The sequence below is a fragment of the Chiloscyllium punctatum genome, chromosome 35 (genome assembly GCF_047496795.1).
Source record: "Chiloscyllium punctatum isolate Juve2018m chromosome 35, sChiPun1.3, whole genome shotgun sequence".
NCBI lineage: Eukaryota > Metazoa > Chordata > Chondrichthyes > Orectolobiformes > Hemiscylliidae > Chiloscyllium > Chiloscyllium punctatum.
The window spans coordinates 74305551-74333176 of NC_092773.1; positions in this window are offsets into that span (position 1 = coordinate 74305551).

A 27626-nucleotide genomic window follows, 5' to 3' on the forward strand; every position below is an offset into this window, starting at 1 on the left:
TGATGTTTGAGACAAAGGATCAAAGTTACTGATAATTTTCTTAATATAGAATCTGTTCGCAGGAGTGACGCCACAGGACTGATGTGTTCGAATTCAAAGGAAGTAGAGTGCAGATAGACCAGCGAGTATCAGTTCACTGATAGTGATAATTGTCGAGTAAAAAGGTAAGGAGAAAATTGATCTCCATTTGAGAGGCGATGATTGATCAGGGACAGTCAGCATGGCTTTATCATGCCTTATGAAATTGTGTTGCAAATTTTCAAGGAATTCATTGAATGGGTTTCAGAGCAAGCGTTTGTCAAAGCCCAACATGAAAACAACTGAAAAAAATAAGGAAAATCTCATGTTATCAGTTGTATCTTGGGAAGTTATATCCAAAACTGTCTCAATGGTAGGAGACAGAGGCTGGTGGCAGAATAATGTTTGCGTAACTCGAGACCGGAGTCCGTGGTTTACCACAGGGATCAGTGCTGTGTCCCGTATTATAACGGATTTCATAAGTTGGTGCCCTGGCTCCCCAACGTAGACGTAATGAAATTGTCTGAAATGGATACAGTAGATGACATGTGTGGAAGTGCATGTAAATTTGTGACGTATGCGGAAGGGCTCTTTGGGGCACTGGACGGAGGTGATGTGTCTCTTTGTCTGTGGTGGAAATGATGGAGTATGATGCGAAGGATACGGAATGAGGTGGGTTTGCAGGTTCGGACCGGGAACATGCTGTCCTTATTGCAATTGCGGAGGCGGAGTTCGTGGACAGAGGTGCACAAACTGGATGAGAGGCGCTGAAGGGCATCATCGACCATGTAGGAGGCGAAATTGCGGTATTGGAAGGAGAACATCTGGGATGTTTTAAGGTGGAATTGGTCATCCTGGGAGCAGGTGGGCCGTCGTGGAAGAATTTGGAAGAATGGAAGTCGTATTTTCCAGCAAGTAGTGTGGAAGCATGTGTAGTTGAGGTAGCTGTAGGAGTCGGTGAGGTTGTCGTAGATGTCCGTTTTGAGACTATCACCAGAGATGGAGATGCAGATGTACAGGAAGGGCAGGGACGTGTCCGGGATGGTACAGCTTAACTTGTGTTTGGGATGGAACGTGTTGGTGAAGTTGATGAACTGTACAACCTTCTCGTGGGAGCACGAATTGCTGCCGATAAATTCATCAAAGTAGAGGCAAGAAAGGTGGGGAATGTTGCCAGTGTAACTGTGAAGTTTACCCGCAGAATTCTGCACAAAACATTCTGTCTGTAACTGGAATTCCCGAGAAAATACTCAACCATCATTCTCTGTTACACTCTACCCCCGACTTTAGTTGGGAACGGCCGGACGTCAGTGAATTGAAAGAAATGATCAGATCTCAAGTGAAGAGGCCCAGTTGCAGGGTGAGGAAGACACTGTTACGGAGTCCCCACAGGCAGTTAAAATGGTGAATACATTTTCCCTCCGTTTACACTTGTTCAGTAATCACGATCGATCACAATCGACTCGAAAAGTCAGAAATTTCCAAACTCCATTTGTCTTTAAGGAACTGGGAGAGAATCCTTCACGAAAGCAAGGTTTCACCCTCCGTGTTAGAATATGGAAAATAAAGTGATCTCTGTCTGCTCTCCAACGATCGAGTATGTGGGAGTTTCCTCGAAATCATCTGTTCCTTTGGATTTGTCTCAGTATGTTTCGGGAGGGAATATTTCTTGTGGTTTATGATACATTTTTGTCAGAAATTCAGATTTTCACATTTGTCATTTCAGCTCCAACTATTTTAATAAATCTCAGGGTACAGTGACATTTTTGACAATCTCTATCTGTCCTCAATCAAACAAGTCACTTTTCCTCCATTTTGATGTACAATGTGTTGTTTTTTACCTTCCTCACAGCTAACGTAGTGACGACCTACGTCCTGCTTTATAAAGATTGTGGATTGTCCCCATGTGTCAGACGTTATCTGGCGGCCATGGCAGTGGCGGATCTACAGGTTATTATCCTCGACCTGATATTGAGACACATTCCCATTGTTTATCGGGAACAGTTTTATTTCATGTGGGATATTTCCGTGTGTAATATCCACGCCGTCCTGCTTTATGCAGCCACTGACTGTTCTGTCTGGTTCACCGTCACTTTCACCTTTGATCGATTTGCGGCCATTTGTTGTGAGAAGCTTAAAAGGAAATATTGCAGTGAGAAAACGGCGGCTGTTGTTCTGGCAACAGTGACTGTGCTGAGCTGTTTAAAAAATATTCTCTGGTATTTTATGTTCACAGGTAAATATCGGCTGGCGAACCAGCCCTGGTTTTGTGACGTAAGAGACGGTGTTCATTTTTCCCCTTTCTGGGTGGCAATCGAGTTCCTCCACAACATTCTAACCCCAGCTCTCCCATTTCTCCTGATCCTGCTGCTCAATGTTTTCACCGTCAGACACATTTTAGTGAGCAGTAGAGCCCGCAGGAGACTCAGGGCTCACACCAGTGGGGACGATCGGTTTGACACAGAAATGAGCAATCGCAAAAGATCTATCATTTTACTGTTTGTGATCTCGGCCAATTTCATCCTGTTATGGTCAGTATTAATGATATTTTCCATATCGTACCGGATGGATGTGATTGGGCGTCGACGTGTGTCTTTACATGACTTTGTGAAGGAACTGGGCTTCATGCTGCAGCTCCTCAGTTGCTGCACAAACACCGCAATTTATGCCGTGACGCAGACAAAGTTCAGACAGCAGCTGAAGAATGTGCTGAAATATCCCTTCACCCAAATATACCAATCAATCAGATTCACTTATAAATCAATCCATCCGGGAGTCTCTCATTTTAGTTGAATTTTTCAGCGATGAAGCAGCCTGTCGCTTTCGTATCAGCCTGTGGGTAGCGCGGGTTTGTCCATCCTTATCCAACAGGCGGGTTACGGGGACATTTCAATGATTCTATCAACTCAGGTGCCAGAAAGTAAAGGCACTATCCTACTGACTGTCTCGATCACTTCAAGTTATAAACAATAAAAATGTCCATTAAAAATTACCGACCAGCAGAGTGAAGGATATTGTTCTTTGTCGTTGTTTTCAAGAAGCTGAGCTGGATAGAGACAGAGTCAGCCACAAGTCTTTGTCCTTGGGGAAGGGGATGCGAACGGGGCCTGAGCTCAGGAGTTCGATTTAAGTCGCTATGTCATTCCTTTCACCTCTGGGTCCCCCCACCGACCTGGTCTTCGGCACAGTTCATCTCTCTACCCCATTGCTGCTATCTCCAGTCAACATCATCTGTATCTCGCTTACTCTATCACTGGCTCCCTCTCGAATCCTTCATTTACACACAATCCCAAATTTATCTCCCCCGTTATTTCATCTCATTTTCCTCCCTCACTCCCTCTGTGCACTCGCCCTTTCGAGAGATATCGAGAGATATTCAGGCCTAGAGAGAGAGATGCAGGTGTGACGAACGAAATAGAGAGGTGAGGACAACGTGAGGAAAAGAGAGAGGGAGGGGAGAGATATATAGGGAGGACTTTACTGAGAGGGAGTTGGGAGAGAGAGGGAAAGGGGGAGTGAGAGACAGGGAGAGGGAGAGATCGAGTGGCGAGGAGATAAAGAGAGGAGTGGAGGGGGGAGTGTGAGGCGGAGAGAAAGAATGTCGTCGAGATAGAGATAGGAGCTGAGAGATACTGAGGGTAAGAAGAGAGAGAGGTAGGGATGCTGGGGGAGAGAGAGAGGACAGAGAAAAGGGGCTGGAGAGAGAAAGAGAGCGAAGGGGAGTGAAAGAGAGAGTGGGAAGATGGGAGAGAGTGTGAATGACGTGATGGAGACAGATAGAAGCGGACAGAGAAGGAGAGTGAGGGCGGAGAGAATACAGAGACGGGGGAGGATAAATAAAGGGAAGGGCAGAGAGAGGGATAGGGAGGCTGGACAGAGGGGGATTGAGCGAGAGAGGGAAGTGGGCGAGTGAGAGGGAGGGGATGAAGTGAGTGAGAGAGAGACAAGGAAGGGGAAGAGAGAGTCGCTGGGGAGGGAGTTAAGAGTGGCTAAATGGAGAGAGGGTGAGGATGAGATCTCGAAGCTGAAAGAGAGAGAGAAAGGAGGGGATAGACAGTTAAAGTGGGAGTGGGCGATAGAGACGTTGAGACAGTGAGGTGGAAGAGGAAGAGGTAATGATTTGGGACAGAGAAAGGGGAAAAGCGAGAGAAGGAGGTGAGAAAGGGAGAGTGGGAGAAGGCAGAGAGGGATACAGCAGGAGAGAATGAGAGAGAGAGAGGCGAGAGAGAAGGGGTTAGAAAGAGAGACGTCAGAGATAGAGTGATGGTGCAGAAGACAAAAGGAGGGAAAGTAGGAAAGAGAAGGAGGCTTGGAGAGTGGGAGAAAGAGCGTGAGGTCGCAGAGAGAGAAAAAGTGAATGGGAGAGAATGAGGGATGTGGGAGTAAATAAGCGAGTGGAGACAGACGGTGGGAGAGAGAGAGGCATGCGGAGAGAGCCTTGGGGGTGGAGAAAGAGAGGCATATGAGGAGTGAGATTAAGAGGCGAGGGACCGTGACAGGGAAAATTGAGATGGAGCGAGAGAAAGAGAAGAAGGGAAGGAAACAGACGGAGGGAGTTGGTGGAAGAGAGACAGCGGTACGGCCAAAGAGACAGAGAGTGAGGGGCAGTCAAAGAGAGACAAGGGGGGAGAGGGGGAGATTGAGGGATGTGAGAAGTATGGAGACGGGGAGGACGAGACAGAGGCGCGGAGATCGAGTGGGGATGGATAGACAGAAATGGGGAAGAGAGTAGGGAGAGAGAGAGAGACAGGGAGGTGGGGAGAGACAGAACGGAGGGAGAGAGTGGGACACGTGTAGAGGGAGAATGGGGCAGAAAAAGGAAGCGGCAGAGCGTGAAAGGACGAGGATGAGGTTTGGAGTGAGAGGAAGGAGGAAAGAAAGATGGATGATGTGCAGCGAGAGAGGGAACGGGAGAAAGTGAAGGAGGGGAGGCAAGAGGGTGAGAAGGGGAGAGAGGATGGAGAGAAGGAGGGAAGTGAACGTGCGGCAGCACAGAAGGAAGGTCGAGCGTGAGGGGGAGAGTAAAAGGTATGGTGAGAAAGAGGGAGAGTGGATAGAGATACACAGCGGGGGAGAGAGAGAGTTAGAGACAAGGAGAGAGGCGGAGAGAGAGGGAGGTTGGGTACAGAGGAGGAGGAGGTGAGAGACAAAGGGCGATGGGGAGGGGTGAAGGTGGAAAGAGCGGTGAAAGACAAAGGGAGAGGGGTGAAGGGGCGGGCAGAGACACGGAATGGAGAATTTTAGGAGAGGGTTGAGAGAGGAGAAAGAGGGAGGGATGGAAAGAGAAAGAGATGGAGGAGAGAAAGGGAGAGTGTCAGGGTTAGATGGAGAGACAGGGAGAGAGGGATGGGTGACAGAGAGAAATGGAAACAGAGGTGGAGATGGAGGGAAAGAGAGAGCGGGCGGTGGTGAGAGACAGAGAGGGACGGGAGGGAGAGTGGCGAGAATGAAATAGAATGAGAAAGTGAGCGAGAGATGGAAAAGTGAGGAACACAGAGAGAGATGAGGAGGGAGCGAGAGGGAGGGAGAGAGAGGGAATGGAGGGGTACAAGGGAGAGAATGAGAGAGGTGCAAGAGATAAGATTGGTGGATACAGAAAGAGAGATGAACGGTCGAAAAGAGAGAGAGCGAATGTGGAAAGATACGTGGGGAGACAAGGGGAGAGATGGAGCGGGAGAGAGTGTCGATAGTTTGGACGGATTTAGATTGTGGTAGAGAGGGAGGAAGTGAGGGGAGAGAGAGACAAGGAGAGAGCGGGAAGCGGGAGAGAGTAAGGGCAGGGGCGAGAGATTGGGAGTTGAGAGAGTTTGCGGAGAGAGGACGAAGTAGAATGGGAGGGGAGGAGTGTAGACAGCGAAAGACAGAGAGGGGAGGCAAGAGACAGCAAAAGAATGTGAAGGGAGTGAGAGTGAGGTAAGTGTGAGAGTGAACATTGCAGAGAGTAGGGAAAGAGAGGACGTGTAGAGAGAGATTAGGGAAATGAAGGTATGAGTTGAGAGAGACCAAGTGGTGGAGAGCGCGGGTGAGAGAGAGAGATAGGGAAAGCGGAGAGGATGAGTGGACCGAGAGAAAAGAGTGAGGGTGAGAACGGGTAGGTGGCGGAAAGAGGAATGGGGAGAGAGCAGGAACGGGAGAGAGAAGAGTTTGGTGAGCGTGAGGGGGAGGGAGAGTGGAAGCAAGAGATGGTGGCAGAGAGAGTTCAGGAGAGACTGTGTAGGGGAGGGGAAAGGAGTGCAGCGAGGGTATGATGAGAGTGCGGGGAGAGAGATTGGGAGAGAGGGAGTGGAGCTATGGAGGCGATAGTAGGCGTAGAGAAGTTGTGTGGTGGGTTAGAAGAGAGGGTAGGATGTGGGAAGAGAGTTAAGAAGGCGATTGAAGAAGAGAGCGGGCGGGGCTCAGTGTGCGAGAGTGTGGGTGTTAGAGATAGCGGGACGGAAGGAGAGAGAGGAGAAGGTGAGAGGGAGAGGGGTTTTAGGAAGAGAGATGGGGAGAGCAGAGAGACAGAGAGAGGGAGGGCTGAGAAAGATGGAGAGGGAGAGCGAGAGAGGTGAGCCAAAGAGAGAGAGAGAGATGGAGAGACGCTGGAGAAAGAGTGCGGGCAAGAAAGGCAGTGAGACATAGACGGAGTGGGAAGATAGAGAGCGAGAGCGTGGGGTAGAGAGGGAGAGAGAGGGCAGTGGGAAGAGACAGAGAAGGGGAGGAGAGAGGGAAGGGTGAGAAAGGGAGATGGGAGAGATATAGAGAGAGTGGCGGAGAGTGCGAAGGCGAAACTAGGAGTGAAAGGCGGAGGGGGAGAGCAGGAGTCTGGTTGTGACAGAGATAGAGTAGGAGCGAGAGGAGAGGAGATAGAGGAAGGTGGGAGAGTGAGAGAGTGTGGGCTGGGCGGGAGGATGGGAGAGACAGTGGGAGAGGGCAGGCAGAGAGAGACAGGGAGGGAGGACGGATGTGATAGCGAGAGAGACAGAAGTGAGAGTGTGCTGGAGAAGTAGAGAGAGTGATGAAGATAGAGAGTGAGGGAGAGAGAGGCGTGAGGGTGGATGGAGAGAGAAATGGAGGGGGGAGAATGAGGGAGGTGGGTGACACTGAATGAGTGGAGGGAGGGAGAGTGTGTAATTCGAGGAACTGTGGAAAGAGAGCAAGGGGTGGAGAGAGATAGGCAGAAAGAGAAGAAGGGAAAGAAAAATATTGACAGAGAGGGAGTGAGAGAGACAGGGCTCAGAGAGGCAGAGAGTGAGGGCAGATAAAGCGCGTCAAAGTGGGAAAGGGCGAGAATGAGGGATGTGACAACGAAGAGGAGGGGAGGAGGAAGAGAGGGAGGCCGCGAAGGTGAGGGAGTGGGGAGAGAGAGAGAGAAATGGGGGAGGGTTAGTGAGAGAGGGGCACAGGGAAGTGGGGAGAGACAGTAAGGAGTGGGAGAGAGGGCTGGAGAGACAATGTGGTGAAAGTTAGAGGGGCGGAGACTGAATGGGGATGACGGTAAGAGGCCGAGACGCAGGGGGGAGTGAAGTGACAGGGAGTTCAGGGGGAGAGAGAAAGAGAGAGTTCAAGTTAACGAGAGAGAGAAAGTGAGGAAGTGCCCGGAGAGAAAGGGAGGGTGTCAGAGAGAGTGATGTGGGAGAAAGCGTGATAGAGGGTGGAGGTGTGTGAGGCTTTCAGAGGCACAGACGAAGAGAACCAGCGAGAGAGGGGCAATGCGCGAAGACGGAGAGGTGGGGAGAGGCAGAGAGAGAAAGACAGTAGAGAGAGAGTGGGGAATGATGGTGTGAGGAAGCGAAAGGATGGGAGAGAAGAAAGGGCGAAAGACAGAGAGGGAGGCGGGAGGAAGAGAGAGAGAAAGTGACGAGGAGCGAGAGAGAGGGGAAGCGAGGCAGAGAGGGATTCGACAGGGTTAGACGGAGGAAATGGTAAGGAGGGAAGGGGAAGGGAGGGGTTTAAAGAAAAGAGAAGTGGAGAGGGAGGGAAATAAGTGTAGAGAACTTTGCAGAGACAGAGAAAACGGGTGAAGAGAGAACAAGGTGAGAGGGACAGGGACGGGAGCAGTGCAAGGAGAGTAAAGGAGGGGGCAGAGAGGGTCAGGGAAATATGAGAGACAATAGGGACAGAGTGGGTGGAGAGAGGAATGGGGAAAGAGACTGGATGTGGAAGACAGGGAAGGTGAGAGTGAGGAAAGAGTGGGGTAGTGGATGAAGGGAGGGAATGGTCGAGACAAAGTATGGGGTGAGAGAGAGAAGGAAAGGGAATGGTCGGGCAGAGAGATGGAGGAAGGTGGAGAGAGACTAGGGTGTGAGAGAGAGTTTGGGTGGTGAGAGGAACTCGTGGACTGTGGGTGGGTGAAATGGTGAGAGGGAGACGCAGAGACAGAAGGAGAGAGAGAGACAGTCATGTGTGTAGAAAGATAGGTAGGTGTGGGGATGAGAGTGGAGCGAGAGGGAGTGCAAACAGAGAGTGAGGGAGAAGCGGGAGCGAGGGGGAGAGAGAGGGAGAGCAGAGAGAGGTGGGGACCAAAAGAAATGCTGCAGAGGACAGAGAGAGCAAAGGGGAGATAGGAAGAAATAGGGGAGAGAGAGAGAGTGAGAGGGAGATAAGGCATAAGGAAGTGGAGAACGATAGAGAGAGAGAGATTGAAGGGAGATAGAGAGATGAGGAGGGGCAGACAGAGAGAGGGAGGGAGGGAGGGATGCATAAGAGACAGGGAGAGATTGTACGGTGACAGAGAGACAGGCAGAGAAAGGGCGACGGCAGTGGTGAGAGACAGAGAGCAGGAGAAGGGAGGGAGAGAGGGAAGAGTGAGAAGGGAAGAGAGCAGAAAGGGGAGGGGTTAAGGAACATGACCAGTAGCTGACAGAGGGGGAGGGGAGATAGGACATAGATAGAAAGAAATGGAGAGAGAGAAGGGAGTGAAAGAGAGAGATCGTAATGGTGAGGGAGAGAGGGGGAGGTAGAGGGAGCAAGAGAGTTAGTGGGCAGGCTTTGGGGAGAGATAGACAGGAGGGAGATAGAGATGGTTTAGAGCGGGAGGGGCACTGTGAGGGAGGGAAGAGAGAGGGTAAGAGAAATAGCGAGGGAGGCGGGAGGAAGTGAGATAAGGAGGGAAGCTGGATAAAGAGAGATTTAGTGGATGGCTGGAGAAAGAGAGAGCCAGGGAGGGGAGAAGTGTGAGAGAAGGGAAGGGAAACACAGAGAGAGAGATTGGACTGGCAGAGGGGGTTAAGTAAGAGAGTGAGAGATGGGAAAGAGAGAGTCATGTAAGATAGTTAGAGAAAGAGGGGCGGGTATAGATAAAAAGAGCTGGAAGGGGGCAGACGGGGGGAGAGAGAGAGAAGGGTGGGTGAGTGACAGGGATGGAAGAATGGGGGAAAGACATACAGGAGTGAGAAAGAAAAGAGCCAGGGTAGCGACATAGTGGGGCAATCAGAAAGAGAGATAAAAAGATGGAGACGCGTAAGAGAGAGGGAAGGGGAGAGAAATAGAGTGGGGACAGAGAAGGAGTGGTGGAGAGCTGGAGAAATGTGTGGGGAAGGGAGAAGGAGAGATTGAGTGGGTTAGAAGGAGGAAGACAGGGAAATATGGAGTGGGGAAAGTGAGGGACAGTTGGAGTGAGTAATTGGGTGGGAAGGGAGAGGGTAGAGATAATCAGTGAGAGATGGGAAGAAAGGGAACACCAGGGAGAGATAGAGAGAGAGAGAGAGAGAGAGAGAGAGACAGTGGGAAGAGCGACAGAGGGATGGGGGGGTGGTAGAGAGGGAAGCTTGTAGCAATTGAGACACCGGTCATAGATGGAACAGGGGATTAGGGTGGGAGAGAGAACGACGGAGGCATTGCTCTCTTAGAGAGAGTGGAAGCAGAGAGAGGGTGAAGTCGAGAGGGAAAAAGGAAGAGAAAGTGAAGAGATAGAGTCAGAGAGGGAATGGAGGAGATAAAAGGAGTGGGAAGGGCAGAACGAGGGGAGAGAAATGGAAATTGAAGGGAGAGAGAGGTGAGGAGAGAGCGGCAGAGAGGGAGGGAAGACAGTGTGGGAGGGGGCGAGAAAATGAGAGAGAGGGAGAATGGGGAGGGGGAGAAAAGGTAGGTGGAGGAGGCATTTAGAAGGAGGGGAGGTGAAGCGAGACAGAGAGAGAGAGGAGGGAAAGGAAATTTCGGAAAGTAATGGAGAAATGGTGAATTGTGAGCTTGAGGGGAGTGACAGAGTTGAGGGAGATTCAGAGTGAGGAAGAGGGAATGGGATGGAGGGGAGAATAAGGGGGAGGGTTTGAGTGAGAGGGAGGTGCCTGGTACAGAGAAGGTGAAAGTGGGAGAGGAAAGATAGAAGACGGGAGAGTTGGATGCGGAGGAGTGGAAAGGAATGGGGTAATGGAGAGAGAGGGGGAAGGAAGCAAAAGAGACTGGGAGGTGGGGAGCGAGTGAGAGAGAGGCAAGACATAGCGGGCGAATGAGAGGGGTGCAGAGGCAGGGTTGAAAGAGAGAGAAATAGCAGGGGAGAGGGAGAGATAGAGAATGATGGTGCAGACAGAGGCAGTGTGGTGGTACAGAGAGACAGAGAGATAGGGGAAGGAGAAACTCAGGGACGTGGAAATAGAATGGGGAGAGCAGGATAGCCAGAGGGGCAAAGATTCAGAGAGGATGGAGAGAGAGTGTGACGGAGTGAGAGGTTTGAGAGAGAGAGATAAAGTGAGGGGGAGGTTTAGAGAGACAGGGTAAGGGAGATAAGGAGAGGGTGATCTGGAGACACCAAGTGAGAGGGAAGAGAGAGAGGAGGAAATAAGAGATTTGGAGATAGTGTGTGGTGCGTGGAAAAGAGAGTGAGAGGCAACGGGGTAATGTGGCGTGGGAGAGACAGTGAAATGTTTGGCAGAAAGAGAGAGATGGAGTGAATTGACAGAGAGAAATGGATAGTGCTAGCGAGTTGGAGTGAGAGTCAGACCGAGGGGCGGGGGCGAGAGAGAGGGAGGGGGAGAGAGTGAGGGTGGATAGAGAGAGGGGGTAGAGATAGCGAAGGAGGGGTAAGAGAGGAAAGGGGTGGGAAGGGACAGAAGAAGGAGGGGAAAGGGAAGAGGGACGGGAGAAAGGAGAGAACGAGGGAGGTGGAAGAGAGAGACAGTGGACGGAAACGGAGGATAGAGAGAGCAAGAGGGAGAGAGAAAGAGAGAACGATGGTAGTGGAGGTGAGAGCGAGTGGGAGAGACAGGGAGATGGATGAGAGAGTGGGAGGGAAGAGGGTGCTAGACAGGGAGTGGGAGATAAGGACAGAGCGACAGGGATGGGAAAGGCAGAGAGAGGAGGAGAAATAAACAGAGCCAAGGGAGAGAGAGAGAGAGGTCAGGATAGAGAGTGAGAGGTAGGAGAGAGGAGAACTGGAGGGAAGGGGAAAACAGTGGAAGGGGAGCGAGAGAAAAGGGACAGAGAGACAGATGGAGGGATTCGAGAGAGGGAGTGAAGAGAGGACAGAGAGAGGGCTGGAGGGAGGATGGCAGTGTAATATACTAAGGAGGCGAGAGAAATAAATCGGAAAGCGAGGAGAGTGAGGGAGAGAGAGCTTTGCGAGAAACAAAGAGCAGGAGGAGAGAGATGACGAAAGGTGACTGAGGTCTCTGAAAGTTGCCACCCAGGTAAATAGTGCTGTGAAGAAGGCATATGGCGTACTGGCTTTTATTGGGTGAGGAATTGAGTTCCGGAGTCCTGAGGTCATGTTGCAGTTGTACAAGTCTCTGGTGCGGCCGCATCTGGAATATTGTGTGCAGTTTTGGTCGCTATACTACAGGAAGGATGTGGAGGCACTGGAACGGGTGCAGAAGAGGTTTACCACAATGTTGCCTGGTATGGTAGGAAGATCCTTTGAGGAAAGGCTGAAGCACTTGGGGCTGTTTTCATTGAAGAAAAGAAGGTTTAGGGGTGACTTGACAGAGGTATACAAGAGGATTAGGTGTTTAGATAGGGTTGACCATGAGAACCTTTTTCCACGTATGGAGTTAGCTATTACGAGGGGGCATAGCTTTAAATTAAGGGGTGGTAGGTATAGGACAGATGTTAGTGGTAGATTCTTTACTCAGCGAGTCGTGAGTTCATGGAGTGCCCCATCAGTAGCCATGGTGGACTCTCACTCTTTATGGGCATTTAAACGGGCATTGGATAGGTATATGGAAGATAGTGTGCTAGTGTTGGTTAAGTGGGCTTGGATCGGCGCAACAGCGAGGGCCAAAGGGCCTGTACTGCGCTGTATTTTTCTATGTTCTAGGCCTGAAGGGATAGATTGATGGAGAGGGAAATCGAGGATGTGGGAAGAGTTAGAGAGCTTAGGGAGAGTGCGGAGTGGTGAGCAAGAGAAGGGGTGAGAGAGAGACGGAGAGAGGGCAGTGACAGAGAGGGAGGGGAGGTGACGAAGGAGAGAGGTAGAGGGAGAAGTAGAGAGAGAGGACAGTGAGGAGAGGCAAACATTAGGGGGCGAGGGGGTGAGAGAGGGTGAAGGTAGAGAGAAGGGAGAGAGGGGAGGGGAGGAAAAGAGATACTGACTGAGGCGGGAGGAAGAGAGCGATAGAGAGACAGAGAGGAGGAGGGTGAGAGATAGGAAGGGAGAGGGAGGGGAATGGAGTGAGAGAGACTGGAGTGTCAGATGTGAAGGGGGAGAGTGAGAGAGGGACAAGTGCGAGAGAGATCAGAGAATGATTTAGTGACAAAAGGAGGGGCGAGGGAGAAAGAGAGGGAGAGAGGGTGCGAGAGAAGGAGGACAGTGATAGAGCGGGACAGTGTGGACGGGAGCAACAGAGAGAGGAAAAATGCAGGAGGAGAGATGTGCGGGTAGAAAGATAAAGTGAAAGAGAGGAAAATGAGAGAGAGTGATGTAGGGGGAGAGACAAATGGAGGCGGGAGAGAGAGGGAACAGAGAGAGTGAGGGACGGGGAAGTAAGAATCGGGAGGGATGAGAGAGGGAAGAGATGAACAGAGAGGGAGGGGGAGAAGGGCAAGACCAGGGAGAGAGAGACAGAGAGAGTCAGGGAGCAAGAGACGGGGAGGGGAGACATAGAAGTAGGTGTATATCGCGTGAGACTCAGGAGAGGTAAGCAGCGTGCAGATAAGGAGGGGAGAGAGCGCGATAGAGGCATTGATGTGTATCTGGGAGAGGGGACGGAGAGCGAGCCTGAAGGAGAGAGAGGGGGTGGGAGAGACTGGGAGGTGAAGAGGTACAACGAGAACAAGAGGAAGGAGGAGAGCGTGGGAGGGAAGATAGTGAGAGTGGAAGAGTGGAAAGGGAGCGAGCGAGGAGGAGAGAGGCAAGGAGTGGAAGGAGAGAGTGGAAGGGAGAGAGGGAGAGAGAAGAAGAGCTGGGGCGCGAAAAAGCGGTGGGAGGTGGGGTACGAAACAGGGGGGAATGCTCGTGGACAGAGATAGTGAAGGGGAGAGAGTGTGTGAAGGGGAGAGTGAGAAAGGAAAGAGAGACATTGAAGGAGGCCGTTGAGAAGCAGTGACGGTGGGTGGAGAGAAGGAGAGCAGATGGGAAAGGACAGAGAGAGAGAGAACTGGGAAGCGAGAGTATGAGGGAGGTTGGAAGGTAGAGCATAAACTCATGGTTCTGGAACTCGATCACTCAACACATATGCCTTCTGAACAACCATGTCAACCTGCGTGGTAACTTTCAAGGATCTGTGTATTTGGTCACCGAGATATCTCTGCTCATCAACAATACCACGAATCTTACCATTATCCCAGTACTTTGCATTCCGGTTATTCAGACCAAAGTGAATCACCTCACACTTGTTCGCATTATACTCTATTTTCCACCTCTCAGACCAGCTCTGCAACTTATCTATGCCTCTTTGTAACCGACAACATCCTTCGTCACTATCCACAACTCCACCGACCTTAATGTCGTCTGCAAATTTACTAACCCGCCCTTCTACGCACTCAACCAGGTCCTTTATAAAATGATGAACAGCAGTGGTCCCAACACCGACCCTTGCGGAACACCATCAGTAACGAGACTCCATGATAATCATTTCCCATCAACCACCACCCTCTGTCTTCTTTCAGCAAGCCAATAACTGATCCAGACTGCTGTATCTCCCACAATCCTATTCCTCCACATTTTGTATAATAGCCTATTTTGGGGAAACTTATCGAAGGCCTTGCTGAAATCCATATGCAACACATCAACCGGTTTGCTCTGATCTACCTATATGGTCACCTTCTCAAAGAACTCAATAAGATTTGGGAGGCACAACCTACCCTTCACAAGACCATGCTGATTATACATAATCAAATGATTCTTTTGAAATGGTTACAAATCATATCTCTTATAATCTTTTCCAACATTTTATCAACTACTGAAGTAAGACTCACTGGTTTTTAATTATCAGGGTTGTCTCTACTTCCCTTCTGGAACAGCGGAACCACATTTGCCATCCTCCAGTCTCCTGACACTATTCCTGAAAACAATAACGATATGAAGAGCAATGCCAGAGTCTCAGTAATCTCCTCGCTGTCTTCAAAGAGGTTCCGAGGATCCATCCCATCGGGCCCATGGGAGTTATTTATTTTCACACTCCGCAGGATTTCTAATATCTCGTCCTTCTGAACTTCAATTCCACCTAGTCTAGTAACCTGTATCTCAGTATTCTCCTCGACAACTTTGTCGTTTTCTAGAGTGAGTACTTTCGAAAATATTCATTTAGTGCTTCCCTTATCTCCTCTGACACCACGCACAACTTCCCACTACTATCCTTGATTGGCCCGAATCTTAATCTCATCATCCATTTATTCCTTAAGTACCTGGAGAAAGCCTTAGGGTTTACCCTGATACAATCCGCCAACAACTTCTCGTACCTCCACCTGGCTCTTCTGAGCTCTCTCATCCTAACATCAGTCTTCTTCTTCCTCTTGGCCAGAGTGTCATCTTCCTTTGTAAACCACGACTCCCGCACTCTACAGCTTCCTCCCTGCCCGACAGTTACATACTTATCGAGGACATTTAGGAGCCTTTCCTTGAATAAGCTCCACATTTCGAATGTGCCCATCCCCTGCTGTTTCCTTCCCCATCCAATGCTTCTTAAATCTTCCCTAATCGATGGTCATTGCCTTTCCCCCAGCTGTAACTCGGGCCCAGTGTCATACACCGACTCATTTCTATCACCAAAGTAAACCCAACAGAATTGGAATCGGGAACACCAAAGTGTTTACCTACTTCCAAGTCTAATACCTGGCGGAGCTCATTCCCCTGTGCCAAATTTAATGAGGCTTCGCCCCCTGTTGGCCTGTCTGCATACTGTGTCAGGAAGCCCTCCTGCACACCCTGGACAAAAACTGACCCATCTATCGTACTCGTGCTTTACTGTTTCCAGTCAATATTTTGAAAGTTAAGACCCCCATGACAACCACCCTGTGTCTCTCACTCCTATCGAGAATCATCTTTGCTATCCTTTCCACTACATCCCTGGAATTATTCGGAGGCCTATAGAAAACTCCCAACAGGGTGAACTCTCTTTTCTTTTTTTTTAACCCAAGCCCATACTACCTCAGTTGACGAGTCCCCAAACATCATTTCTGCAACTGCAATACTGTTCTTGACCAACATAGACAGCTTTCAAGACATCACTGTTTATTTCCCCATACTTTCTCGCTTCCATCTCCATGTAGATTGTCGACAGGATCTGGGGAGATTCAGGAGTTGTGTTACAGACCGCAGTATTATTGTTTACTGACATGCTCTTGTAATCACTGTATTTTCATTGCGAGCCATGTTGAGATTCTGGTGCATAGTAACTCGAGGATACTGACCTTGAAAGAGTTAGTAATGGGAACACAATTACACGTAATGGGACAGTGGTGAAAGAGGGTCTCAATGGAGATGATTTTGCCTATCGCCTATTTGGCATAAATCCTATACATGGCTACCCAATCCATTATTGTGGTTCTGTTCGCCGAGCTGGGCATTTGTGTTACAGACGTTTTGGCCCCTCTCTTGGTGGCATCCGGAGTGCTTGGGAGCCTCCTGTGAAGCGCTTCTGTGATGTTTCCTCCCGCATTTAACATTCAAAATGCCTCTCGGACGTCCTTTTTTTCTCTCTCAATCTCTCTCTCTTCATACGCTCTTTCCTTTTCTCCCTCGCCGGCTTTTATTTGTGCATCAAACTCTTTCGTTTCTGTTACACTGTCATTGTATTTTACCTCTAACTAAAGGTACTTTGTTGACAATTGAAATTTCACCAGCTCTAATTGCTTTTGATTCTGATTACATTTCCAGCAAGTTTAAACATTGAGCAATTACAGGAATTACCTCTCCTTTCCTCGTGCAATAAATAATCTCTAAGTCCAGAGTGTCTGCTCATTCCAGCAGGCTGGCCTTTATCGCCTTGTGTAAATCCGCGAATATCAATTGTTCCACTCCTAGCAAACTCTTCGTAACTTGTTATTTCAAACGGAGTTTAAATCAACTGCGTTCAACGTTTGGAAAAAAAACAACGACCCTAATACCTACCATATGCTTCCGTCGAGTCCAAGAATCCTTATTCCAAATCGAAAATACAGAACAAATCCCTCAACGAGCCCCCAAACTGTTACGGACCAAGGAAGACCCTTAAAAAATTTTCAAGAAGACCATAAATTTTCTGGTTTGTTTGAAGCAGCTTGAACGTGATATTTCACGAAAAATGCCAAAGTTAAAATCATTTCCTTTCAAACAAGGCAGAATTTATTGAGGGGATTATCGATGAATCACATTTAACAGAAAACAGTATACCGAGTGACTTAACCGCTCCACAAACCCAACATATCATCCCAGTTAATTATGGGCAAACATTTGTCAAAATCCGCATAAACATTCGGAGACAATCAGTAAAATCAAACAAAGATTCTTCCAGGATTGAATTCAGAACAAGAATACCTACCTGGATCTGCTTCTTTGTGTCCAGTAACTTCTCCACACTCGTGCTAGAAACCAAAGCAAAACTGACTAAAGATCAGCTGCGAAAACTGGCCACTCCCCTTCCATTTCACAACTTTTCTTTTTGAAGAGAAAGCCTACAGCCTGAGAAAGCATCGGTTAGCTATTATCAAATTGGCCCTCAATCCCTTCAACCGTTGACTTTTTGGACTCCGTGTCATTTTCATACTGTCTGGAAAGAAAAGTAAAACTAAGAACAACATATTGTTTTTAGTCAGCAGCTTCTTCGCTTATTTACGCACAACAGTGTATCAACCTTTGATTAAAAATTCTTAAATGTTTCTGCACTAACTTCATTTTGACAAAGTGAATTGCGGAGAATCAAAAAATGTCTGAGATATTTATTTTACCAGTCTTTCTATCCAGATTGGGTCAACTACTTTTTTAAAAGGAAATGTTGAATCTTCATTTGTTGGTGCTTCCTCAAACAGAAGCACGATTTCCAAATGCATCGAGTGAATTCTCCTCAGGATCCTTCTTTTTTGTGTCAATTATGTTACCTCTGATTCTTTCAACTCCAGCCTCGCTGGTCGAGGCTATCCATTATGTTTCTAACACAGCAACATACTTCGCTCAGTGCCATCACCAGTGCCAGTCTCATTAATGCAGATGTGACCTTACCAATTAATACTACGACATAAACATTCACGTCTAGTTTAAAATAGAAAGAGTTTTTTTTTCATTTTGAAGGACACATGAGGTGCATGCTCAGGTGCACAAATGGAAAGGCTGTGAAACAAGATAGATACATGTAGCATATGGCGGTGAAATTGGGAGCTGAGTTTTGGTTGCTGAATCACAACAATCCGTACACAAACAATTTGTTTAATAAGCCTCACGATACAAAAATCAAATCAAATTTGCATTCACTGTTTTGACAACGTCAGTCCAATGCAAAGTTCCGACGTTGGGGGTGCCTGAAATACAAGGGAATTTTGACTATTGGAACAGTGCGCAACTGCCACCAATCAGCTAAGTATCGGTCATCAAGCTGGAGTCGATGCTGGCCATCTAACATCTTTCTCCCAACGAAATTAGAAAACGTCTCTACCGAAGGTGCCTTTTCATGTGAAACTTACTAACATTTAAAAGAAAATAAAGTTGAGCGATCAGCTGATGAAGATTGAAGTCAGCGAACAAGACAGATACTGTGTGGTCTTGAGATTAAGATGGAGTGTATCATAATTGCACTGGAACAGGAAATTGTATAGTTTTGTGTGAGAGAGTAAAACGTTAAGAAAAGGGAGGTTGGATTTGACAACAACTTCTTTGTTCAGTGTTCACTATTGAATGAGGACAATAAATTGTTATTTCTATTTAAATGGGAATTGGGAACTCCCCTGTCCCTCACATTTGAATATATTACAAGGTGAGGCGTTTTCTGGTGGTTTGGTTTTAACTAACGCCAGAACCTATGGCAACGCGTAGTTTGAGTAGAGTCAAAAAGAAGTAAAATCGAGATTTGAGGTCAGCTCTTTGTTTCAACGCCATAACTGTCCAAATGTTGCATCACGGAGCCGCGGACAAACAGGAAACGATGGGAATCATGACAATTACCTTCCATTCACTTCTGGCAAAAACGAAGATGCTTGTGGTTGTTGGGGATGTGTCATCCGAGCTCGAGCACATCTGTTTAGGAATTCCTAAGTTTCTCCTCTTTCCAACCATCTCCAGCTGCATCATCAATGATCTTCCCAAAATAACAGCGATTTTCAACAATGACATCTCTATGTCTTGTATCATAATGGGTTCTTGAAATCCACAATCTGTCCATATCCAATTGAACGAAGATCTGGACAAAGTTCAGACATGGATTGAGACGTTTGGGAGAAGATTTGTAGCTCGGGTGCTCATTGTTGTGGTTCTGTTCGCCGAGGTGGCAATTTTTGTTGCAGACGTTTCATCCCCTGTCTGGGTGGCATCCTCAGTGCTTGGAAGTGTCCTGTGAAGCGCTACTGTGACGTTTCCTCCGGCATTTATCGTGATTTGTATCTGCCGCATCCGTTTGTCAGTTCCAGTTGTCCGCTGCAGTTGCCGGTATATTGGATCCAGGTCGATATGCTTATTGATTGAATCTGTGGATGAGTGCCATGCCTCGAGAATTCACTGGCTTTTTTCTGTTTGGCTTGTCCTATAATACTATTGTTGTCCCAGTCAAACTCATATTGCTTCTCATCTGAGTGTGTGGCTACTAAGGAAATAATCAAATCAACATCCAAATATATGAACAAAACAACGGCACATCCATGGGCTCACTCATCACTGGACTCATAGCAGAAACGGTAATGCAAAGGTTTGATCAAACAGTCTTACCGCAAATTCAACCCAAACTCTGGGTCAGATATATAGATGATACCTTTGTAATCATTAAAAACACAGAAATAGAGAACAGACACTGGATCTTCAACGCCAACTCACAGGAATCCTATTCACTAGAGAGCAAGAAATGGACAACCAACTCCCATTCCTATACGTGATGTTATAAAGAAAACCGAATAGAGAATTCACCACAAAGGTATACAGGAAAGCCACATACACAGACCAAGTCCTAAACTACGAAAGCAACGACCCCAACACACACAAAAGAAGTTGCATCAAGACACTGTTCAAAAGGGCCACAACAGACTGCAGTACACCAGAACTGCAAAAAGAGGAAGAAGAACACCTACACTGTCCATTCACCAAAAACGGATACCCGCGCAATTTTATCAACAGATGCCGAAGGGAATGACAGCAGAATGAGGACATGCTGCAATCCAAAGGACTAGCCACAGTACCATACTTCAAAAACATTTCTGAACTGACAGCCTGACTACTGCGACCACTAGGACTCATAACAGCACACAAACCAACAGCCACTCTCAGACAACAAGTCACCAGGACGAAGGACTCGATACCTAGCATGAGCAAAACCAATGAAGTGTACAAAACACGACATAAAACAAACAGTAAGACAGATAACGATCCGCATTCATGAACACCACCTAGCCACGAAACGACACGACAGGCATTTATACAGGAAATTCGACGTAAAAGGACGGAGATGAATGCTGAAGACAAGCTTAGTGAGGAAGAGAGTAAGGAAGAGCAAAACCCTGACATTCAAAGATATGGTGAGCATCTGCTTAAATGCATTCATGCATCCCCTAGTTTTGCTGAGAAGTATGCGGATGCCATTTTTGTTAATCTCACGTGAGTTATGTTGATCCAAACAAAATTTGTGGTTTGAGCTGATGAGGCATTTCCATCACTGTAACAGGACGGATCTGGCGTTTATGAGGAGTTGAAAAAAGCCATCACGATTACATTGAAACTGGTGCATGAAGCTGACAGAAAACGCTTCAGGAATCTAAGGAGGGAACCTGGTTAAACTTCCATTGAGTTTGAAAGGATCAAATCAAGTAATTTTGCATATAGGTCATGGCATTCAAAATAGAGCAAACCAGTTTGGAGGAATTCACAAATTCACGTCATGAAATAACAACAATCCAGGACGAAAAGAAAAGGATCAAGACGAAAAGATTGACAGCTGAAATGGCTGATGGCTATGAATTGGGTCAGCTTTCAATTTTCGCTTCTCTAATAAATTTCAATCAGTGAGGGACTTAAATTCGGGAAAAGAGAATTTCTCACGTGGACATGGAAAGGTAGATTTCGATGAAATTCAAACGTTTAAAAGGAACAGAGAAAAGAAAATAGACCTCCCGTGTTTGCATTGCAATAATGTAGGCCATAGGAAATCACACTGCTGGAATGTGAGGAAAAGCTTTGGGAAACCAACTATAAGGAAACAGAATATGCCAATAAATTTTGTTGCACTGGTGACAGAAACTCCAGTGAAGGCTAGAAAACTGAACCAGAACGTACAAGGTGGTCGGAGTTTGGTTGAGGAGGAAAAGATTTTCTTAAATCATACACCTGTGAATGTAAGTTTTACTCCCACATGTCAGGAGCGGGAAGTGAAGAGTTTACAATGTTCCGAGATACCTCTCAATATCTGATGCTGATAGATGAGGCGTTATATATCTCTGAAAGTCTATTGCTGGAACAGGTCCCAGAGACAACAATTCAGAGTGAAACAAGGAACGCTCTATTATGTAAAGTTATGTTACAGTGTCTTGAAAAGGGTGGGGAAGTCATGGTCGGACAAGCGCTCTGTTCCAGGAATGTAACTTGTGATTGATAATGATAAAGATGATTCACCACTAGAAGTGGTTGAAACTGAATGGTAAATCAGGAAATTGAATTATTAGGTTTGGTCCATGTTCTTGAAATGCTTTGAAGGTGCCTGATCTGATCCAAAACAGTCTTTGTTAATGAGAGAATGGATGTTATTTACGTGAGTTTGTAAGTTATGGGAAAGGGGTTAATTCTCAATTTTGATTCTGATAATTTTATCACCACCCGTAAACAGATATAAAACGTCTGGTTCCCTTACATCAGACAAGCATTAGCCAAGCAACACTAAGAAAATTTACGTGAAGTACAGCAGATAATGGAGAGCTGAAACGTGTGAAAAATTGGTGAAACAGCAGACGTGACAGGGTCAGCGAAAAGACAAAATGTGTTAACGTTTCCAATCGTACATGCCTCTTTTGCAGAATAACAAAGAATGCTCAATAGTTTTCAGGAATACACTTTGGTTAAAGGAGGAATGAGCAGCGTTTGGAAGCCCTCCAACTTCAGTCAAGTTGCCCATATAGATGTTCCAGCTTTGTACACTCCATCGGCAGCTCCGAAATCCTGCTTGAACCTCCCCTGTTTGAAAAGGTCGTTATTTTATATTAATTTGTACTTCGTATTTGGATGAACTGGGGAAACAAATCATTAAAGCAAAATAAAAGGAGCCTTCCTTGTGATACAGTTGATGCAAATTTTTGAGGCACGGAGTCTCCCCAGTATTATGCAGCTGCTCGTTGATGAGAACGTTACGATGGGGAAAACTTGAGACTGTCCACGAGTTGAGTTTCGCCTGAAAAGTAATAACTGATTCAACTGTGGATTTCTGAGATATTGTTGATTAAAATATTCTGGCTGTGAGCAACTTTGTTATGGCTCCGAAAAGCTAAACATCTTAAGTTGTGAACAAAGTGTTCAGAGGTCATCAGATCTTCACAAAATCAAGAGTTGTTTTTACCGCCTCAAATGCAGTAACATGAAGAAGAATAGAAAATTGTTTTTTTTTTCAGCAGCTGCCATGAATTTTATGTTTAAAGATTAAGTGAATAAATCAGAGATATTTCTCGCAACACTTCGCCTGCACGTCCAGCAGCCAAGTGAAATATGCCAAACTAAATTGCACAGAAGCATTGTTCTGGACGACTTCGAAATAGTACAAAACATTATTTTTATCATAAGCTATGGTTAAGTTGAGGATAGAGATAATAAATGGGTGTGCAAATGGCTGGACATTTATGTTGGTGGTCAAAAGTGCAGAAGCAGATATTAGGTTTAAGGAAGTTTTAGATGGGTTGCTCAAATGGGCAGATCAGCAGCCGATCGAAATTTGCCCTGAAAGCTGTTCAATAATGCACTTTGCAAGACGTAACACGACAAACAGTTACTCAATGAATGGAAGGACGTTCGAAAGCTCTGAGTAACAAAGGGAACTTGGGATCCTTGTCCATCGACAATTGAAATTGGTACCAAACGTTGAAACTGTTCTTCAGAAGACAAATAAAGCTTCTGTCCTTTCCTGCCATGTATACAACAGTGCAGAGACCAGGGGCGTTCGAGTAGAGTTGTACAAATCTTCGAGCATGCCAGAGCCAGATTACAGTGTGCAGTCCCATTAGCCATGTCATACTGTGCTGTGAATTCTCTGGCCGGGGTGCACCACATATTCGCCAAGGTGTATGCTGGACAGTATAAATTTAGCCAGTCAGATAGTTTGGACAGACCTGAGGCTTTTCTTTAAAGCTGAGATGACTCTGTGGTTCCAGAGTCAGGATTATGAGTTTATGAGAGGCAACGGAGCTGCGGAATTATGTAGCAGATTATTAAACTGATGGATGAATAACGAAGAAGACATCATCTTATGTTATTTGTTTAGGGGCTATCAAAGATTTTGTTTCGCACCCAAACGGTTTGGATGTCTGCAAGAGGCTGCCAGAGAGTGTTGGGGTCAGTCAAATTGCTAAAACTCACCAAAGTGAAAAGGTATGTCAATGAGCACTTGAATTGTGATGGCAGAGAGCTTCATGGGCCAAGCCTTGGAATGTGGGATGAGTGTCACTAAGACAGTTCAGGATCATTTTTGCAAAATCATTTACTTTGCTGTTTTAGCCATGACACTGTGCGTCTAGGAAACGTGTCAACTGATCTGTGGGCAGTGAGCACGGCCTTCCAATTCTTTCCCTTCAGCCAAAAATCTTTGAAACCACACACTAATCAACTGAATGTGCTTTCGAATTTGCAAGTCTCTCTAAATGCATCACGACATGGGAATCGATGCAGGAATGATAAGATATGACTTTGCCAAATTGGACCGAGCACGGACATCTGATGCTTCGCAGATAATGAACTTTTCTTACCTTGGGATCTTTCCACATCATTTAATACTATGCATTAAGTATGGCTAGATGAGACACAAGTAGGTTTGTACTGGGTAATCTGTGATTGTTGGAAATGCAACAGAGAAGCATGAGTGGGGAATCTGGTGGAGGCATGCACCACTTTGAATGGCATCGATTCAGTGAAACAAAAAAAGATCGCGTTCGTCCAGATGTCAATAAGACGATTGCATAAAATTAAAGTGGAAGACTTAGTGTTAAAACAATACCCTGCTTTACAATGAAATAAAGTAGACAAGCACACACACACGCATCGTTGTGTCTGTGTCGTACCATTGTGTGACATATTACATTGAAAGCAATTATTTTGATTGCATTTGCTGTATGGCAGAAGACATAGACGAATAAAAAAAAACAAGCTCGCCTTATGAAACACAGCTGTTCTCGCAAATCTGTTGAAAGAAGACTCCGTTAATGTTTTGAACACTGATTCCCTTCTTCAGAATAGATGAGGGAGACCTGAAGTCATCAGTGTCGCACCACACTGAATGATTGATCTAAAGCGTTTGATGCGATGTTTCCAACCTACTAACCCATCGAATTACAAACAAGCATTGCTGAAAATCAGTTTCGTTTGGCGTAAATTGGTATAAAAATTAGATGGACTGATATGAATTTCGTACGAATTCTAAACGGGATTTTAAATGGGAATTTGGTTTGGAGATCACTGGAATAACATTACCTCTCAGCTCTGCTGAACAAAAGCGCCCCTGCGGCGATATGCACCTCATGTATTGAGGTGGAGTGCGAGATTACAGAGATGGGAGAAAGCAGTATTCGGTTTCCTCCTGTGTAAATCTTCATCATCGGGTGGAGCGCTTTCGCATGGCTTCTGACAGGGACAAATCTGCATGGTTTCCACTTTCGCAAACGGTTTGGAGAAACAACTTTTTTTTGTATGTTATTTACAGAAACAGTTAAAGAAATGAAAACTTATTCACAATGACACCACCAGGAAGTAGAGTGGAAGCAGATGACAAGAATGTTTGGATGGCTTGAAAATTTTTCAGGTGATATTTGAAAGTATAACACAATACAGAGAGCATACGATTAAGTACTTAATCGTACTAAGGAAAAAAGGAAGTCGGAGTTTATGCTATTATTATTTAAAATGTAAGAATCAACCAAAAATAGAGAACGCAGCATAAACCCATGTCCAACCTTACACCGTGATAATTAACGTTTTGTTTTGGTTAGATTGTGACAAATTGCCACCAACTTCCAGCATACTGTTTTCAGACGAAGATTGAATGCTCATATCATTGAATAAATTGTGTCAGGAACTGTTTTATCCAGCGATGACTGCATCAGTTGTTTGTTGTCTCTGTTGGTGGTCGTGCTGCTGATAGTATCGAATACTGCATTGAACATAGCTGCTGATTAACATAACCAGGATGTCCAGGGATCCCAATTAAAAAATTGATTTTTGCAAACCCGTGTCTGGGATGTCTTTTCGCATTGATCATGGAAATCAAAAATGTGCATGATAAATGCAGAAATTTAGAATGCTTTAACTGCAGCGAATTGGCAGTGACATTAGGGAATTAGATTAGTCTGTGAATTAGTTTGTTGATTAATGACTCAAAGGAAGAGATTTCGTCAAATGAACTTTACGATAACATTGTATTCAGACTCAGAAAAATGTTCGCATGCTACCAAAGAAATGAAGAAATTTCACAGAGATTAATTTGGGAGATTGAGGAGAAGCGATATAATTTCCAGATTTAAAGTTTACACTCGCAAAAGAACAAAATTTGGAGGGTTTGAAAAATGTGTAAGACCACTCAAAAAGCAGTACTCTAGCTTCATAAATGAAGGACAGCATATAGAAGCAAGAAAGCCTTGCACGAAATATGCATTTCCCAATCATAGCAGAAGTACTTTCATTTCTTCAATTAGGATATACCGTTTACAACCACTAATGTATCTCGGGGTCAACCGTGACACATCTATTGTGCACATATATTTCATGGTGCATGAATCGAATTGGAAAGTCTAATTTTACTTTTTACATACGAGAAGTGATGATTGCAAGATGAGATATTCTGTCTTTTCCCGATCTTTATTTCTGCTAATGTTACAGTCCATTGTTATTTTCTACCTCAGTTTCGTTGATTGTAAACATGCATTACCAGAAACGTACAATTTAAAAGGTTTGTGGAATATTTCATTTAATTCATATTCTGCAAGTACGTCATAGGCATTCTTGACATTTCCAGCAAAATCAAAATCGAAAAGTGTTAAATATGCAGCAGCAAGGCGATGTGCATTTCTTTTTAAATGCGCTTTGTAATTAAATTGCAAATTTAAAATCAAAGGAAACAATCATAAGTACAGTAAGCCACTTTCCAATAAAAGCAGAGGATACTCTTATAAACCTCCTAAACAATTTTCCTACAATTAGTAGGACTTTGTATCACTTGCTTCCGAACATGCAGTTTCTTTGAGGTTTACTTGATAATAATATCCAACATACTTCGAGCGATTCCACTGGGAAGACTGTTGGTACCTTTGAAAAATCAAGTTTTGATGACAGCCTCTTTCCTCCTTCTGATTTTTAATCCCGATCTTATATTTCATCAGATATAAACTGATTGCAGTATTCCTTTTAATAGTATGTTGTAATATATTTTCAATCAGCATTTCTCAGTAGGTATTCCCTTTCAACTTCCTTCGGGTATATTTTCAATTTGAATTATGTGAAAATGCTAGTATATCTCTTGAAGTGCGATAACATTGGAGCCCATGGGACAAATAAAAATTTCATTTCACTTCGATGCAACCGACCTGGTGTGCTGCAGTGCCTCTTCTGTTAATTTTCATTCCATGATTTACTTTTTCTTGTTACTTATTGCTCGGACATATGTGTCGCTGTCTATTCCACAAGTGATTGCCAAACCTTTTTTTTGCCAATAGAGGTGTTTAGAAAAAAGTAAATTGTTAATGATCTGGTATCACATTCAGGAAAGAGCAGCTAATGACTTCCTCAATGAGAACAGTGAACGGGATTTGTTTGGTTTCTTTTATACGTGAAAATTAATAATGGTCCCCTGGTCATCACCAGGCTGAAATACTTCATTATATTGAAATTCCGGAAAATTATCCCTTCTAGTGATCGATATGTCTGGCCTGGGAAACAGTCCATGTTTATCTAATCCTTCTATGACTTTCAACGTCTTGTACACCTCTATCAAAACATCTCTTATCCTTCTTCACTCCAATGAGATTAGCCCTCGTTCCTCAACCTTTCTTCATAAGACATGCCATCCAGTCCACGCAGCATCCCATTAAATCTCCTCTGCACACTGTCTAAAGCTTCAGCATTTTTCGTCTCATGAAGTGACCACAATTGAACACAACATTCCAAGTGTGGTCTGACCAAACTCTACTGATCAGCCGCATAAACTCGCAACTCTAAATCAAAACCCCCCTTGCGAATAAAAGCCAGCACACCATATGTCGTCCTGAAAATCCAATCAACTTGGGTGACAACTTTTCGGGATGCATGAACATGTACCTCAGATCCTTCTGTTCCTGTCAAGAATGTTGCGTTCAAACATGCATTCACCATTCAAATTCGACCTTTCAAAATGAAAGAATTCACACTTTTCAACGTTGTACTCCAGCTGCCACTGATCCACAAAGTTCTGCAATCTGTTAATGTTCTCTTGCAACCTCCAACAGCCCTTCACACTACCCACAATTCCATGAATCTTCGTGTCATAGGCAAACGAACTAATCCTTCCTTCCAAGTCATTAATAAAGTCAGAAACAGCAGAGGTTCCAGAAGCGATGTCTGTGGAACACCACTGGCCAACGAGCTCCAGCCAGTATACTTACCATCTGTCATTGCGTTTTCTCTTTTGTGGGTCAGGCAAATCGGCATCCAGACGGACAGGTTTCCTTATATCCAATGCCTCGTATTTTATGAAATTGCCTACCGTGGGAAATATTATTAAATGCCTTGCTGCATTTTATGCACATCACCTGTCAGTTTTGTGTACTCAAAACAATGTCAGTTGCTGAACTGATAATGAGACTTCATTAATTTATTCATCAAAATAAACAAAATATGCGAACAACCAAAATTTCACAAAACTATCTGA